The sequence below is a fragment of the Syngnathus leptorhynchus genome, unplaced genomic scaffold (genome assembly GCF_054491065.1).
Source record: "Syngnathus leptorhynchus isolate UIUO unplaced genomic scaffold, UIUO_Slep HiC_scaffold_161, whole genome shotgun sequence".
Lineage (NCBI taxonomy): Eukaryota > Metazoa > Chordata > Actinopteri > Syngnathiformes > Syngnathidae > Syngnathus > Syngnathus leptorhynchus.
In genome coordinates, this window is record NW_028232128.1 from 4,139 (window position 1) to 10,000 (window position 5,862).

Sequence of the window (5,862 nt, forward strand, 5' to 3'; positions counted from 1 at the left end):
ACGAAAAATTTTCTAAGTGCCAACGGCACTAGCGAGCGAATGTGTCCGCTCGGCGCTGGTTCCCGGGTCGGACCCGGAAGACGAAAAACGCCGGTCTCCGCCCGGAGCTCATGACAAACGAAAAATTTTCTAAGTGCCAACGGCACTAGCGAGCGAATGTGTCCGCTCGGCGCTGGTTCCCGGGTCGAACCCGGAAGACGAAAAACGCCGGTCTCCGCCCGGAGCTCATGACAAACGAAAAATTTTCTAAGTGCCAACGGCACTAGCGAGCGAATGTGTCCGCTCGGCGCTGGTTCCCGGGTCGGACCCGGAAGACGAAAAACGCCGGTCCTCGCCTGGAGGTCCCAGCAAAATCGGCGAAAAAACGACTAAGTGTCAACTTTCGAAAAAACGGCTAAGTGTCGACTTTCGAAAAAACGGCTAAGTGTCAACTTTCGAAAAAACGGCTAAGTGTCAACTTTCGAAAAAACGACTAAGTGCCCACGGCTCTGCGGGGCTTGTGAGTCCGCCCCGCGCCGGTTCGGCGGTCGGCCTCAAAAAGCAAAAAATCAGCCTCTCTCCCTGGAGCTCACCAAAAATTTGTCGAAATTTTTCTAAGTTCTCCTCGAGGTACCAGGGGGTGAGGTACCCGGGCTAAGGTGCAGTACCTTTTTTGGTCTTCAGGTGCGCCAGAGTACAATGAAATGGTCCCAGTAGTCAGTGTACTCATCGACTTTCCCCCCGTTTTCCAAAGCACCTCGTTTACGAGTATGGAGGAGATGGTGCTGGTCTCCCCACGGCGTCGGACACGCCGTCCTCGACAGCACAAGGTCGGATAGAAGACCTGGAAAGCGCCGTGGCACGCGCTGGAGGTGGGCACTTTGGCGAAAAAACGACTAAGTGTCAACTTTCGAAAAAACGACTAAGTGTCAACTTTCGAAAAAACGGCTAAGTGTCAACTTTCGAAAAAACGACTAAGTGTCACCTCTCTGAAAAAATGGCAAAGTGTCGCCTCTCTGAAAATTTTCTAAGTGCCCACGGCTCTGCGGGCTCGTGCATCCGAGCCGCGCCGGTTCTGCAACCGGCCTAGAATGACGAAAAATAACGGTCTCCTCCTGGAGCTCACAGCCAATTGTGGCGAAAAAGTGGCAAAGTGCCCACGGCTCTGCGGGCTCGTGCATCCGACCCGCGCCGGTTCTGCAGCCGGCCTAGAATGACGAAAAATAACGGTCTCCTCCTGGAGCTCACAGCCAACTTGGCAAAAAGTTTCTAAGTGCCCACGGCCCTGCCGAGCTTTGGCGTCCGCCCAGCGCCGGTTCCGCAGTCGGCCTCCAATGACGAAAAATAACGGTCTCCTCCTGGAGCTCACAGCCAACTTGGCAAAAAGTTTCTAAGTGCCCACGGCCCTGCCGAGCTTTGGCGTCCGCCCAGCGCCGGTTCCGCAGTCGGCCTCGAATGACGAAAAATAACGGTCTCCTCCTGGAGCTCACAGCCAACTTGGCAAAAAGTTTCTAAGTGCCCACGGCCCTGCCGAGCTTTGGCGTCCGCCCAGCGCCGGTTCCGCAGTCGGCCTAGAATGACGAAAAATAACGGTCTCCTCCTGGAGCTCACAGCCAACTTGGCAAAAAGTTTCTAAGTGCCCACGGCCCTGCCGAGCTTTGGCGTCCGCCCAGCGCCGGTTCCGCAGTCGGCCTAGAATGACGAAAAATAACGGTCTCCTCCTGGAGCTCACAGCCAACTTGGCAAAAAGTTTCTAAGTGCCCACGGCCCTGCCGAGCTTTGGCGTCCGCCCAGCGCCGGTTCCGCAGTCGGCCTCGAATGACGAAAAATAACGGTCTCCTCCTGGAGCTCACAGCCAACTTGGCAAAAAGTTTCTAAGTGCCCACGGCCCTGCCGAGCTTTGGCGTCCGCCCAGCGCCGGTTCCGCAGTCGGCCTCGAATGACGAAAAATAACGGTCTCCTCCTGGAGCTCACAGCCAACTTGGCAAAAAGTTTCTAAGTGCCCACGGCCCTGCCGAGCTTTGGCGTCCGCCCAGCGCCGGTTCCGCAGTCGGCCTCGAATGACGAAAAATAACGGTCTCCTCCTGGAGCTCACAGCCAACTTGGCAAAAAGTTTCTAAGTGCCCACGGCCCTGCCGAGCTTTGGCGTCCGCCCAGCGCCGGTTCCGCAGTCGGCCTCGAATGACGAAAAATAACGGTCTCCTCCTGGAGCTCACAGCCAACTTGGCAAAAAGTTTCTAAGTGTCACATCTCTGAAAAAACGGCTAAGTGTCGACTTTCGAAAAAACGGCAAAGTGTCACATCTCTGAAAAAACGGCTAAGTGTCGACTTTCGAAAAAACGGCTAAGTGTCAACTTTCGAAAAAACGGCTAAGTGTCGCCTCTCTGAAAAAACGGCAAAGTGTCAACTTTCGAAAAAACGACAGAGTGTCGCCTCTCTGAAAAAACGACTAAGTGTCGACTCTGAGAAAATGGCAAAGTGCCCACGGCTCTGCGGGCTCGTGCATCCGACCCGCGCCGGTTCCCCAGCCGGCCTGAAATAAGGCAAAACCAGCCTCTCCGCCTGGAGCTCAGAGCCAACTTGGCGAATATTTTCTAAGTGCCCACGGCTCTGCGTGGCTACGGCGTCTGCCCAGCGCCGGTTCCTGGGTCGAACCCCGAGGACGAGGAATGCCGGTCTCCGCCTGGAGGTCCCAGCTTAATCGGCGAAAATTTTCTAAGTGCCCACGGCTCTGCCGGGCTCGTGCATCCGACCCGCGCCGGTTCCCCAGCCGGCCTGAAATAAGGCAAAACCAGGCTCTCCCCCTGGAGCTCAGAGCCAATTGTGGCGAAAAAACGACTAAGTGTCAACTTTCGAAAAAACGACTAAGTGTCAACTTTCCAAAAAAACGGCTAAGTGTCGACTTTCGAAAAAACGGCTAAGTGTCAACTTTCGAAAAAACGACTAAGTGTCGCCTCTGAAAAAACGACTAAGTGTCGCCTCTCTGAAAAAACGACTAAGTGCCCACGGCTCTGGGGGGCTTGTGAGTCCGCCCCGCGCCGGTTCGGCGGTCGGCCTCAAAAAGCGAAAAATCAGCCTCTCTCCCTGGAGCTCACCAAAAATTTGTCGAAATTTTTCTAAGTTCTCCTCGAGGTACCAGGGGGTGAGGTACCCGGGCTAAGGTGCAGTACCTTTTTTGGTCTTCAGGTGCGCCAGAGTACAATGAAATGGTCCCAGTAGTCAGTGTACTCATCGACTTTCCCCCCGTTTTCCAAAGCACCCCGTTTACGAGTATGGAGGAGATGGTGCTGGTCTCCCCACGGCGTCGGACACGCCGTCCTCGACAGCACAAGGTCGGATAGAAGACCTGAAAAGCGCCGTGGCACGCGCTGGAGGTGTCACTGTGGCGAAAAAGTGACTAAGTGTCAACTTTCGAAAAAACGGCTAAGTGTCAACTTTCGAAAAAACGGCTAAGTGTCAACTTTCGAAAAAACGGCTAAGTGTCAACTTTCGAAAAAACGACTAAGTGTCGCCTCTCTGAAAAAACGGCAAAGTGTCAACTTTCGAAAAAACGACTAAGTGTCAACTTTCGAAAAAACGACTAAGTGTCACCTCTCTGAAAAAATGGCAAAGTGTCAACTGCGAATGTGGTGGTGCATGGAAGGAAGTGGAGGACGGCCGCCTCCTTAAACACAGGCCGAAGAGGAGCGTCAGGGCCGGCTCCTTAAACACGGACCGAGTGTCGCCCTTAACACAGACCAAGCGGAGGACGGCCGCCTCCCTAAATACAGGCCGAACCGGAGCGCGAGGGCCGCTCCTTAAACACGGACCGAGTGTCGCCCTTAACACAGACCAAGGGGAGGACGGCCGCCTCCTTAAACACAGGCCGGAGAGGAGCGTCAGGGCCAGGCTCCTTAAACATGGACCGAGTGTCGCCCTTAACACAGACCAAGGGGAGGACGGCCGCCTCCTTAAACACAGGCCGGAGAGGAGCGTCAGGGCCAGGCTCCTCAAACATGGACCGAGTGTCGCCCTTAACACAGACCAAGGGGAGGACGGCCGCCTCCTTAAACACAGGCCGGAGAGGAGCGTCAGGGCCAGGCTCCTCAAACATGGACAGAGTGTCGCCCTTAACACAGACCAAGGGGAGGACGGCCGCCTCCTTAAACACAGGCCGGAGAGGAGCGTCAGGGCCAGGCTCCTCAAACATGGACCGAGTGTCGCCCTTAACACAGACCAAGGGGAGGACGGCCGCCTCCTTAAACACAGGCCGGAGAGGAGCGTCAGGGCCAGGCTCCTCGAACATGGACAGAGTGTCGCCCTTAACACAGACCAAGGGGAGGACGGCCGCCTCCTTAAACACAGGCCGGAGAGGAGCGTCAGGGCCAGGCTCCTCAAACATGGACCGAGTGTCGCCCTTAACACAGACCAAGGGGAGGACGGCCGCCTCCTTAAACACAGGCCGGAGAGGAGCGTCAGGGCCAGGCTCCTCAAACATGGACCGAGTGTCGCCCTTAACACAGACCAAGCGGAGGACGTCCGCCTCCCTAAATACAGGCCGAACCGGAGCGCGAGTGTCGCTCCTTAAACACGGACCGAGTGGAGGACGGCCGCCTCCTTAAACACAGGCCGAACAAAATGACACAAAGTGTCAACTGCGAATGTTGTCCATCCAAGGAAGGAGCGTGATGCCCGGCCGGCTCCTTAAACACAGGCCGAGAGTCGCCCCGGACGGTCCGCCTCGCGGCGCCCGTCTGCTCGGATAAAATGACACAAAGTGTCAACTACGAATGTTGTCCATCCAAGGAGGGAGCGTGATGCCCGGCCGGCTCCGAAAACACAGGCCGAGAGTCGCCCCGGACGGTCCGCCTCGCGGCGCCCGTCTGCTCGGATAAAATGACACAAAGTGTCAACTGCGAATGTTGTCCATCCAAGGAAGGAGCGTGATGCCCGGCCGGCTCCTTAAACACAGGCCGAGAGTCGCCCCGGACGGTCCGCCTCGCGGCGCCCGCCCGCTCGGATAAAATGACACAAAGTGTCAACTACGAATGTTGTCCATCCAAGGAAGGAGCGTGATGCCCGGCCGGCTCCTTAAACACAGGCCGAGAGTCGCCCCGGACGGTCGCCTCGCGGCGCCCGTCTGCTCGGATAAAATGACACAAAGTGTCAACTACGAATGTTGTCCATCCAAGGAGGGAGCGTGATGCCCGGCCGGCTCCGAAAACACAGGCCGAGAGTCGCCCCGGACGGTCCGCCTCGCGGCGCCCGTCTGCTCGGATAAAATGACACAAAGTGTCAACTGCGAATGTTGTCCATCCAAGGAAGGAGCGTGATGCCCGGCCGGCTCCTTAAACACAGGCCGAGAGTCGCCCCGGACGGTCCGCCTCGCGGCGCCCGCCCGCTCGGATAAAATGACACAAAGTGTCAACTACGAATGTTGTCCATCCAAGGAGGGAGCGTGAGGCCCGGCCGGCTCCGAAAACACAGGCCGAGAGTCGCCCCGGACGGTCCGCCTCTCGAGGCGCCCGCCCGCTCGGATAAAATGACACAAAGTGTCAACTACGAATGTTGTCCATCCAAGGAGGGAGCGTGATGCCCGGCCGGCTCCGAAAACACAGGCCGAGAGTCGCCCCGGACGGTCCGCCTCTCGAGGCGCCCGCCCGCTCGGATAAAATGACACAAAGTGTCAACTACGAATGTTGTCCATCCAAGGAGGGAGCGTGATGCCCGGCCGGCTCCGAAAACACAGGCCGAGAGTCGCCCCGGACGGTCCGCCTCGCGGCGCCCGCCCGCTCGGATAAAATGACACAAAGTGTCAACTACGAATGTTGTCCATCCAAGGAAGGAGCGTGATGCCCGGCCGGCTCCTTAAACACAGGCCGAGAGTCGCCCCGGACGGTCGCC